Source organism: Pimephales promelas, chromosome 18 (assembly GCF_988280905.1).
Source record: "Pimephales promelas chromosome 18, fPimPro1.hap1.1, whole genome shotgun sequence".
Lineage (NCBI taxonomy): Eukaryota > Metazoa > Chordata > Actinopteri > Cypriniformes > Leuciscidae > Pimephales > Pimephales promelas.
Window position 1 is genome coordinate 30,400,343 of NC_142786.1, and position 11,349 is coordinate 30,411,691.

The window sequence follows — 11,349 nt, forward strand, 5'->3', positions numbered from 1 at the left end:
ATAGCAACAAGACAAAAGAACACTATCAATGCCTAGCAACCAGGCCCAAGCAAGTTAGCAATGTTCCAACAACCGAGATCATATAGCAACACCTCAACCTCAAACTTAAAGATTTTCGATTAATTTTAAACTGTGAGGACAAGCTTTTTCCAGCCAGACCCATCCGTAACCCTTCAGCAAGGGCACATTACATTAACAGTAAAGACAATTATAATGTTATAAAACATTTTCATTTCCAATAAATGCCGTACTTCTGAACTTTCTATTCGTCAAAGCATCCTGAAAAACAAAGGATCTCGTTCTTTTTTTGTAGGCTTTTATAAAACTTAATTTACATGCAATGATGAAAGAGTACATTTCCACTTAAATACACCCCCAGAGAGTTCTGGAAGGTAAAGTATTAGGAAAACTAAACATCTTTAACCCACCTTCTACATGTAGGCAGGCCGTGGTTTCTATGCTCACAGTTAGATTATTATCATAGAGATTGGGTGATCAGGGCCATCACATCAGTGCAATTTAGCTTCCCATAGAAATGCATTAAATAATTTTAAATTTAATAATTAATGCATTATTAAAAACAATCAGGTGAGTGTTTATGGAAAAATACAGCTTTTTAGAAGTACCAGTTTGCTGCATGGTCAGTTGTTTCTTAGGTGTGGGTGGTGGATCATGGTCAAAGAGATAGATCCAACCAATCATAATAACAAAATGCTTCATAGAGCAGGATTTTGTATGATTTACACAGCAAAATCCCCAGTGTTAAATTCACACTGAGAGTGTGAATTATATAAACTCTGAGTTGTGTATTATGTTAAAACACAACCAATACCATCAGATCACCTCGTCCATGGCCACTTGGTTAATTTGTGCCAATTAGTACGAGTTCGCCGTGAGATAGGGTTGGTTTGACACAGCTTCCATCAGCATGTTTAGGTTACACAGACTCCCTGATGATGTGTGTAATTTAAATTTGCAATATGTGATAACAAAACACACGTAAAGACTGAGAGAGACTAAAGTCTATCACTGTTGAAAAGATAGAGATGCAAGAGTTAAAATATGGTTTAAAAAAACTAAACGTGTTTCCTGTGGTAACATCTAAATTAAAGCAGCACTTTCAACAATATCTCACGACCAGTTCGTACGAATTCGTACGAGTGATTAAAAAGTGGCTAATTCGTACTAATTCATACGACCTCACGGTTTGTCTAAACCCACATGATTTGTAGGTTTAGGGGTGGGGTCAGGGGGAGGTCATTCGTACGAATTCATACGAATTCACCAATTCGTAAAATATGAACGATTTAGCAAAAATCGTACTAATTCGTACGAGTGAGGTCGTACGAATTCCCGTGAGATCGGGTTGGCACTTTGCAAGATTTCCGTTTTTGTCAAACTGTGACCCCTAGAGTCGCTGTGGAGTACTGGTACTCCGTACATAGCATGTCTCTGCACTCACGGCCTGCGAGACGCACAACATTCAACCGGAAAATAATCATATAACCATTGCAACTCTGAAGCTATTCAGTTAAGGGGAAAAAAACTGCATAGAGCTGCTTTAATAGATTTTATTCAATACTGACTCAACCTGTACATTAGATTAGTGATAACATTAGACATTAGATAACATTAAAACATTAGATTACTGATAAAATTAAGTTCAAAGGTTATATAGGGTAGAAACAGCTTGCTAAGAGTTCAATTAAAGTTTCCCTTCTTTATAGTGTATATACCATAGATTTGAATATGTGTGTTTCCCAAATTAAAGTGTGACCAAATGCTCTACACACCCATGCTTCAATGATTGTTTTGTTTTTCTTCTAAAAATCCTAAATTTATGTTAGAACATTGCATGAATTTATGTGAAATTGCATCCCCGTAAAAGTTCTCATAAGATCAAGTTGGAATCTCTGTTTTTAGTTTATAAAATTTGTGAGCAGAGGCAGAGCTAATCTGCCTTTAATCCTCTAATTGAGTTCAGCAACCACTACACATGAGATTGAGTCTAATACACACACACACACACACATTCACACTCCTTTTAAAATGCAGCAGGCAGTCATGTGTATCTCTCCGTCTCTGTTGTAGTCTCTCTTCGGCATGCACTTTCTCATCTGCTTTCACCCCACAACTGCCCTGCTCTCTCTCCAGTTTCAATTCCCTCTGTCTGCCCCCTTCAGTTTAACTCTCACTTGACCTGTCAAAACATTCCTTTCATCTGCGTCCTGCCCTAGTGTCACCATTTATTCTTGCTCCTCTTAAAGGAACAGAAGAACAAATCCAAAGCCACCAAATAAAAACGAAAGTCATCATTCACAATTATAATTAGCAGGATATTTATGCTGCTCTTCCCCAAACTTTGAAAAATGATTGGCCACTGGACTGGTGTGTCTAAAAAAGCCTTAAAAGTAATCGCTATAATTTTCACTTATTCATCAAAGACCCTTAAATTGCAATCATAGTTCAATTCTAGACTGTTTAAGAGTGTGTTGATTCAAGTGAGACCCGTATGATGTGTGAGAGCCATGGTTTGGCAATGTAGTTCCAGACTGAGATTTGATCATGGCCGGCCATCAAAGCACAGTGTGTGTCTGTCTGGCTGAAGATGAAGGTTTTTGCTCCAGTGCTCCAACGGATCTATTTCTATGTTATCATTACAGCATACATCACACTCTCCTGTTCAACTAATGCTTTTGTGAAGGATAGCAGATGCAGTCACATGTTATCAAGCCCACTGAGCACAGTCCTGTTGTGCAACGAACAGAAGGACAGTGTTCACTGTTTTGTGAAATCCAAATGGACAATTCTTGTTTTTTTATGAAATATTGCAGCGCTGATTATTAATGATTTATCCGTGCACGTCATTATTTTCCTTTTACACTCATGTGCCCTTGTAATCTTCAATGCTCAATCAAAATAACTTCCCTGTTAACACACAGTGCAGCCCAAATCTCAGATGGCCGCATCAAATATACAGCCCTAGAACTTTTTGTAACCCTTTTGCTACATAATATTAACAAAACAACTTGTCTTAAGTAGTAATGATAGATCGAATCCAATGAGCTTTGAGACATTTACCCAGCAAACACAGAGCGTTCCCCTAACGTTCCCGAATGGTCCCATGAGGTTATTTTTTTGGGAACCAAACAAGAACGTTATAGGAACGTTGCGTGTAGGTTATTTTTACGTTTCATTTTTATAACGTAAGGAGAATGTTCTGGGAACGTTCTGGGAACCAAAAACTAACGTTCCCAGAACCTAAATTTGTTTGCTGGGTAGAATCTGTTGATGTGTCTTGACTAGCCCTGAATATTGTCATTTTTAATTATTTTTTTAAACAGTAGATTATTATAATTTGTGACAATGAAACCATTTCGCATATTCATGAACGCAAATATGTAGCCATGTCATAAATCAACAAAATCTATTGATGGATGCTTTGGTGTTGCCACCCTTTATAGTCCTCATGCCATCTCCTTGCCACCCTATAAATACATTTCTAGATCCGCCCCTGCAAATATTTTATTGTTTTTTTTATTATTTATCACAATAAATGATTCTCCCAACAAGTAATATAATTAATCAGCCAACACACATTTCAGTACAATCAACTTGTTAAAGTGCATAACCCTTTAAGAAAGAAACTGGATGTGTGTCAGTATATGCATGCGGTCTTAAAGTGACAGCAGCATAATATTCCTGCTGTTGTCTGTGTAATTATTGTTAATAAAATGAAAAAACAAAAAAACATTATATTATTATAACAACCTTATATTCATCATCTACCATGTTCAAGAGAAGATAGCGAGGAGAGCAGTCAGGATGAAAGTGATGACAACAGCTTGTAGGTTAAGTGTTGCCCGTAAAGTGTGTGTACCAAGCACCATCTTCAGGTGCTCCTTTGAAATCAGTCCAAAAAGGTTATGTGCACCCCTGACCATAGTCTCTTTATGGCTGCCAAATTTGGCACACAGACACAGTTTATATCAATCTCTTTAAATGGCTTCCAGCACGGCTCAAGCAATCAGAGTCAAAGCTGTTTTCCTAAGAAATTCTGGTCATATCAGGTCTGATTGAATTTCCACAAAGTCAAGAATAAAGCTGGCCATGGACATCATATGTTATGAACATTTCATCCCAAGCCTGGTACAAAGTGTGCATGTGCAGTATATTGAGAAGCAATTAGATTGCTGCCACACTGCATGTCTGATCACTCTTAAGCCTGCCATCAGCTTAATATGACAATCCTTGCAGTGAAGGTAAATGAATCCGGAAAGGCAGCTTTGCAGCCTACATAATTTTAGCTCATTAGTACTTAAAAGATCTGAAACCGTTTGCAACACTTGTGCAACACTGTGGTATTCATCAGATTTGTGATTTTGACAAAACTGGGTAACTAGGTTAAAAATTGCCTTAAGATGAATTACAGTAAGCCTGGCTTTTAATGTGGGAGACGCAAGTTAAAATTTAGCCTGTCAGTTCAGCAATCTTCTCCCTATACAGACAGTTTCGATACAAAGTGCTAAAAAAGTTGTTACAGTTATGTATGTTTTGACTGTTTCTGTTATTAAGGCCACGATTACACAAAGCCGGGTATTTAGCAAAACAAATATTTTCCGTCTCTCCGTTTTCAAAAATAACATAGTTTACACACCCGCATAAATACGCCGTCGAGTCGAGCGCCATCATAACTATGCCAAACCTATTGGCGGCAGTGTAGGGGTTAAGGATAAAGCCATTCAAGCCAATCAGAATCCTCAGAAACAACAAGAGAGAACCTAAAACGCCGTTTCTCCCAGTTCACACGACAACACATAAACAGCGTTTTCAGAAATCTCCACTTTGGCCGGAGTTTTTAGGAATAATCGTTTTCAGTGATAAAAAAACGGCGTTTTCGTGTAAATGAGAGGGAAAGCGCAGAGAAATATCTGTGTTTTCCCATCGTGTAAACGGGGCCTAAGATGTCAGGATCTATCATACTACATGACTAATATTTTCGCGTGAAAACCAGCCCAAATTTTTTCAATGTTCAAAGAATTGAATTATCCCCATGTAACTACTGTCAGACAGTCTGAAAATTACAGGCAGCGCAATACACAGAGCCATTACAGTTCATGATTTGCAGTCATGAAATTAATCTAATAAAAGCGAAAGAGACACTGTTTCAAACAAGAAACAAACAAGGCTGGTGAGTTACCCTGAAATGTATTTCTGGGTAAACCTGAATCACATATTCATTACGGCTAGTTACTGGTAATGTTGATAATGTTGCTTCTGCTAATGTTCTCGCCATTATTGTTTTTCTTGTTTTGCTTTTGTGCATGTGTGTTTGTTTGTGTGTTTCCAACCACTGAAGTTCCAGAAATTCAGGCCGCAAAAAGATGGAATGGCTTACCATCACAGTAGAAAAATATTCTAGACGTATACATAAACATCAGGGCGCAAATGACTTTGTACACTGATTCATACTACCACACTACATTTTTATTCATACTACCTTTTTAATGGTCACAAAGCAATGACTTCTTCAAAAGAAGTATACCTACTCAGAGAGTATATGCAATTTTAGGATTACAACTATTGTGTAAACATGGTTTTCTGTGGTAAATGACAGTATGACCAACCCGATCTCACGACCAAGTCTTACGAATTCAACGAATTATTAAAAAGTGGCTAAATCGTAACAATTCATACGACTTCACTCGTACGATTTTGCTAAATCGTACATATTTTATGAATTGGCCAACTCGTATGAATTCATACCAATGACCTACCCCTGACCCCGCCCCTAAACCCAACCATCACGTGGGTTTAGACAAATCGTACAAATTCGTACGAGTGAGGTCGTACGAATTAGACACTTTTTAACTATTCGTCGAATTCGTACGAATTGGTCGTGAGATAGTGTTGGTATGACACATATCTTGCCAATATAGCTTAGTTTGTTTGGAACTTAAATCAATCCCGTCACAAAAACACAAATATGTGTCTTATACAACTTTATAGGGTAGTAATGGGATGCACAATCCTATTCCTGGAGATCTGTCTTATCAAACACATCTGAACCAGCGAATTAAGAATTTCCGGACCACTTGATCATTAAAGACGTGTGTTGGAGGAGGGTTTGATCTAAACTCTGCAGGTATGTAGATCTCCAGGAACAGGATTGGGCACCCCTGGGGTAGAACTAAAAGATAAAAAAAACGTAGGTGGCATTCTGCATCTTTGAAAAGCAGAAATTCGTGTCTCTTCAAGAGGACTGTTGAATGAACAGATGGCCTGCAAGAGATACTGCAAAAACTTTCTCTGTGTGTGTGTGTGTGTGTACTTCTCATCACATGGCAGGAACACCTGCTGAGGAGTGTTTGAACTAACTCTGTCACCTGCTGCTGTAGGAAAGTCCATGTTTTCCTGATTTCATTGACATCAGTGCAGTACTCTTGTACATGTAACTGTAAAACCTTGTGCAAACTCTCGCTCACCTCAGATTCTAAGGAGAAGCCAAAGGGAGCTATGATTCAAAATTTGAAAGTTGCCCAGAGCATAGTGTTGCCTAGCAACAACCTCCTACCTTCACAGCCATGTAGTCGGTAGAAGGTTTCAGAGTAGTTCAACTTCAGGCCTGGACACTGTTGGGACACATGCCTCATTTTCATTTACTTTTGCTTCAAAACCAGCTATGTAAGATTGAGATGCTATATTCAAATCAGTATCTCACAAGCTTCTTGTTTCATGGAGACCTAAGCAAGGGTCTCTATGTTCAGAGCTCCAAATATTGCATAAAGAGCATGCATCATTGCACAAGTTTATAACAGACATCAAGTCAAGTGGAATTTATTATCCTACCAGCCACATATGTAATTTGTAATATGTATTTTATTAGTAAATTAAAGGTTGGGTTTAATTCACGTAAACAAATATTTGATCTGTCACACCACATAACATGTCACATTAGGTTGAAATATTATCTTACAATTCTGCATCTATATTATCTATGAATAATAGATTTAGCATTGCTGGGTGTAGTTGGACATTCTATTTGATCAAACATGTTTTCCAATATCTATCCTGAGGATGAACTTCTTAGATCTAGCTAGACTGTGTCTTCAAGCTTTTTGATCTCCAGAGAGACAGTGAGGTTGATCATGAGTCTGAGCTCTCTGAATAAACAACCCCCCCCCCCCCCCCCCCAAAAAAAATCAAGAAAAACAAGTTATTTTTGTTCCTGCAGACTTCTGGTGATCGGAAACAGCAGCGGGGAGGATATGGGGTTGTACATCAAAAGCCATTTATAGTGCCTGACTGGATTTTGCATTTCACAGAACAACACTTGAATGGGAAACGTTTTGTCTGGAAAACAAGAATTCATAATGAGCCGTTTGTTTCATTACACAATTTATGTGTTTGGCCAATATCAATATCATATCGCAATTCTAGTATGACAGCTATTGAATGATATTACTGTATGTTACACAAAAACCTTTGCTCATATGGTTTAATATACAGTATATCCCAGATCCCTCTGAGATCAGCAGTAGTTCTAATGCTATGGATGCAAGCACTGCAGACTTTAATGTTGGCTGCACCTAAAGGCGATTGAGAATCATAGCTGCTGAGGTCATTATTGACATTATGGTGATTGAGAGGCATTGCTTTTGCCTGGAGTGCAGCATTCCTGCAGACGTGGCTATTTTCCACAACTGCTGGGATTAGTTTGAGTGAATCCGTTGCTTCGCACAAATGACGCTTTCCTACTATAACCCTGAATGACCTCTGTAAGATAAAATAAGAATGTATTCTTAGTGTTAAGTTAGCATGAAAATAAAATTCTTTCTTCTTCTTTCTTCATTCTTATTGTGCAAAATTGATCAGAGCAGAGAAAAAAATGGCTCAGCTATGTCAGCTGCTTTTGTCTTGAGAAAGACGTAAGGGAGTAGCCGACAAAAGGGAGAATATCCAACTCGATCTCGTAGCAATTCGTATGTATTTTACGAGGTGGCTTATTCGTATAAATTCATACAACCTCACTCGTACAAATTCATAGGATTTTTGCTAAATCTTACGTATTTGACGAGTTGCCCAATTAGTACGAATTCATACGAATGACCTATCCCTGACCCCGCCACAAATGCATTATTATGGGCGCATCGAATTCCCTCGGGAGTTGAATAAGCTCCCAAAGAGAGTTTATACACACATACAAATAAACGGCTCCTGAAGACAAAAAAAGTACGTCATTGACTGTCATACTCCTGCTGATACCGTTGCCCACAGTGTCAATCCAAGACGCAGTATCACAGTTCTACTTCAAAAGGGAACATATTTATTATTCTTATTATTAAGACTTATTATTTTACACTCTTAGAAGAAATGGTTCTATTTAGAACCAGAAATGGTTCCATTCCCCGCTTCATATATGGAACTCCAAAATGGTTCTATATAGAACCATTTTTTTTTGGTAAAAGGTTCTATTGGCCAAGTACGGAACCCCAGGGTTCTATATAGAACCCAGAGGAACCCTTTTTTTAAGAGTGTATAGAACCTTTTAGGGGTTCCAAATACATAGCGCTGATAGAACCTTTTCTTCTAAGAAAGAAAGCATGAAACAATTACATATAAAAAAAAACATTTTATCTTTCCTACAACCTTATAGGACAGTGGTTTAGAGAATGGACTGATTTCATCTGTTTATAATACAACTATATGTTTCATGTACATGACTGTTTTGAATAACAGCAGATTTGTGTTTAGCTGTGATAATCTAATCTTCTGCTTATTGAGCTCTCAAATGATTCACTCAGGGATGGTGCTACATTTGGCGTCCAATCATTTGGAGAGGCAATCAAGAAGAGATGTGGCTCCCTGCCTCTCAAATCAATTACATGTATTCGTTATGCTATCTAATTAGCTTCATATTGACGGCCAGGGTGGATCATTCATGTCGGATGAAAAATAATAGCTAATCCATCTAGTACTGGCAGCTTTCATTTTTCACACAGTCATGCCATTTTTAACTGACAAATGTAGTGGCATTTTTGTGGTCCTTTGACAAATGAAACAAACTGTTGTGCAGAAGTGTTCAGCAGGTTAAAGGTGATTTAAAACTGTGAAGGCTCATTATATTTACATTTTGTCATTATAATTATTTTCTCATGTAGATGCTTGAGATTTGGTTGTACTCCACAGTCAATGATGAAGGTTTGATTGGCGTGAGCTTTTTAACTCCTGCTGGTAAATGCTGAAAGTACACCTTTCTGCTGCCAAAAAGCATTTCTCCATTGAAGGCTTTTGAAATACAGTTAAAAGTTGCTTTAAAAGCATGAGATCCCACCCTCCCTTTAGTGCATTTACAAAACCATGCTTCCTCCAAAAAACATGAACACACATAGCAGAGTCTGCAAAGAGACGAGAGACAGCGTTAGTAAGAGTTGTGTTGCTTGAAATGAGTTTTGCAGGTGATGTGAACGGTTTAACTCAGTAACTGTAGTTAGAGTTTTAGAGATGACCAACGAACACGATTTTCTTCGCACCGCACTTGGTCGGACCTTTGGGTCGGACCCGTTACGGACGCGGCCTGCGAATCTCCATAGGAAATGAATGACTTCTGGTCATTTCGGGGCCGTATCGGAGAGGATTTCAACTGCCAGTGGGAAGCCGGCGTTAAGGCCATTGCACACTGAGTGCGAAATTTTCGTATGCGTTTTTTCATGTTCGTCAGCCTAAAAATTCGTCACGCACAGAAACCTTGCACGCTGAGTCCGATGCGTATTTATTAAACATTTGCGGAAAAAAATTACAAAATGGATTTGTCAAGCAGTGAGGATGATTTTGTTGCCCTCCCTCTTTTTTAAGAGAGAAGAAAGAGAAAATATTGCGTGGGTCCATCCAATCCTGAAAGGAGTTGCGAATTTATCCCGAGCGATTCAAAATTTACCTCAGAATGTCATGGGACAGTTAGATGCTTTGCTTGTGATTCTGGAGCCACATATTAAAAACAAGACCTCCAATTTCCATGAACCAATCGATCCTGAACAGACACTGGCAGTATGTCTATGGACCGCATGGACACACACACACACATACGCGGCCCAGTGGAAGCGCTGGGCTGTTCAGGTTATATATTGTATCCAAATAATACATTAGTTATCGAATTGGCTGCTGCAATCACACCTTAATCGATCCGAAATTTCAATCTGATTGCGTTATCTCGATTTCATAATCCAATTGAGAGAACATATAAACACTTGATCGAATTGAAAACGAAAACTGAAAGCACTGCACATGTGGAATGATGTGCGGAACGAGCTCCTCCCAGTCCTGAATTGTCAAAAAACCTCTCAAAACGCTGGCTGTGGATGCGAAAAACCCAGAAAATGGAACCCAATCCGAATTTTTTTATGACGGACGAAAGTTTCGGAGGCGTGATTGACATAACGTGAGGTCGAATTTAGTTTTTAATGTGCGAAAATTTCGGATGCGAATTTCGGACTCAGTGTGCAATGGCCTTTAGGCCGTGTGTCCGCCAAAGCGGTTTTCCACGCGCCTAGCATATGTTTTCAATTGTTTTCAATGGGAGCGCCGCGTTTTTTAAACGCCATGAGCGTACCGAGGCGCCGAGCGCCCGGCATTTTTACTGGGCGCTGGGAGTTGAAAAATTTTCTACTTTGGATAAAATGCAGTGCCCATCACTGTCACTTTTTACCCAGCCGTCCAATCACAGTGGAGGAGGGGCGGGACCAATACCACACCGACCAACTGTCAACATTCAAACTGCTGCGGATATTCTGTATCATAGCAACGAAACGTCTCAACGGAAAAAACGCTGCGCTGCCAAAACGCTCTCAAGCGCCCAAAGCACGGCGTCTTCAGCAGAGCGTCTAGCGTTTTCAGCTGGCTAAAAACGCTTTGGTGGACACACCGCCTTAGAGTATGTTATGGTATTATTATTTTCAGATTTAAACACATTCTCTAGAATGTTACCATAGTAACTAAAAAAAAATACAGATTTTGACATTGTGAGTGTCCACGGGTGTTTGCCTGATGTGGTTGCTTATTGGCCCAATTGAAAAGGTTCACAGCCAAGTGAATTGAACATTGCTACTTTCTATTTGAAATGTTACTTTATAAAAGATTTCCTACCTACTAGCCAGTGGCAAGTGGTATAAGTCATTCTTAGTCTACAGACATTTGATTGGACATTGTGAATATTTTTGGTTTATTTCTCTACTTCAAGAACTCTCACTGTTTCTTTTTATCTTCTGTGTTTATCTATTTCTTCTATTCATGATTTCCATGCTCTATTAATGCAGTCTGTTTTTTCTCTCCCCTCCTGAGATGCTGAGTGGT